Consider the following 1637-nt stretch of genomic DNA (forward strand, 5'->3'; position numbering starts at 1 on the left):
CTCCTCCGCCCACGAGAGCGCGGAGACGTTCCGAGTTTGCGCTCCTGTCCCGTACGTTGACATGACGGGTGCAGAAGGGAGTCCTGTGTGTCAGGAACTTCGAAGATATCGAGCTCGCCGCTATAGGCTGGGGGCTCATCTTATGGCAAGACGCCGAAGATTGGCCGAGATCTGTCGGCTTTATCGTTTGGACGGGACCATTCGGGTCCTGAACGAACTAATCTCCAATGGTTTCTACTTGGAGAAGTGGCGTATGACCGGGCTGTTTGCCGCGCGAACGGCGTGCCTAGAACTGCTGGAAGGTATGGGGGTGCCCGTCCTCTTGGAGGCTGATTGTCAGCCTCTCGAAGATACTGCTTACCCGTTTAACGTGGATATCTGGGCCTACCGAGCTTCCGTAGAAAGGTTAAGGCGGTATGCCACCTTCCTGGAGTCGGCCGGCCCGATTTTCCACGAGAGGAACTTGGTTGAAGGCCCGTGTGCTTTCTTAGAAGACTTGGCGTCAAAAGGTGTCGAAGTCCCAAGGGAGAGATTGGAAGCCCTGAGGGGAAGGCGTCAGTTCTGGCGCGCCGAACTGGACAAGGTAGCGGTGGAGGAACCATTGGCAGACGATCTATCGGGTTCGCGGCCTCCACTTCGTCTGCAGGATCAACCTAGACGCTGAGTGTGGGAGCTCGACCGTTCCGAACTCTGAGTTCGGGCGGTCTTTTCTTTTCTCATCTAGGACCCCGAGTCGTCGAAGGGACGTTTTCCCTTTGCCTCTCTTTTCTCTTTTTTGTTTTTATTATTAGTCGAAACATCCAAAGCATGTAATGGGAATTTGACTTAGTTATTGAAGCTTTTAACTTGTTTGGAATTATCCAAACCGTGTAAAAGAAATTTAAATGCAAGTAACCTTTGGATATTTTGTTTTGCACGCCGGCTTGTCGCCGAGTTGAGTAAGAGGAAGTTTTTAAACCGGAAAAAACTTTATTAATATATTAGCTGCATTCGCTTGGTCTTTAAAAGATAAGGAATTGCCTACGTACCCCGAATTGGGGATCAAGCCAACCGTAGTTCATATTACAAAGGAAAGATAAATAGAGTTCGGATTCCCGAAAACTCCTAAGTAGAGTCGTGACAACGACTTAGCTGTAGTAGCGTTTCAAGTGGGCCGCGTTCCACGAGTTTTTGATACATTCCCCAGCCATGGTTATGAGTTCGTAAACTCCCGGGCGAACTGCTCTAGATACGAGATATGGACCTTCCCATCGAGCGCCGAGTTTGCCGGCGTTTACTTCCTTGGTGTTCTCGAAGACTTCCCGTAGAACCAGATCACCTTCGTTGAAGTGCCGCTGACGAACAGTCTTATTGTAATATCGAGCCGCCGCGTCTTGGTAGTGTTGCATCCGAACTAGAGCTTTGTCGCGCAACTCTTCGGCGAGATCGTTGTGGTCGACCAGCATCTCATCGTTAAGTTTAGGATTATCGACCATCATAGTGCGACGAAGTGTCGGGACCCCTGCTTCAGCTGGGGCGAGTGCTTCAAGACCATATGCGAGGGAGAAAGGGGATTGTCCCGTGCTCCGCCGCGGGGTTGTGCGGTATGACCACAGCACACCATCCAGGTGATCTGCCCATGCTCCTTTCCTTCGACC

This window comes from Camelina sativa, chromosome 20 (genome assembly GCF_000633955.1).
Source record: "Camelina sativa cultivar DH55 chromosome 20, Cs, whole genome shotgun sequence".
Lineage (NCBI taxonomy): Eukaryota > Viridiplantae > Streptophyta > Magnoliopsida > Brassicales > Brassicaceae > Camelina > Camelina sativa.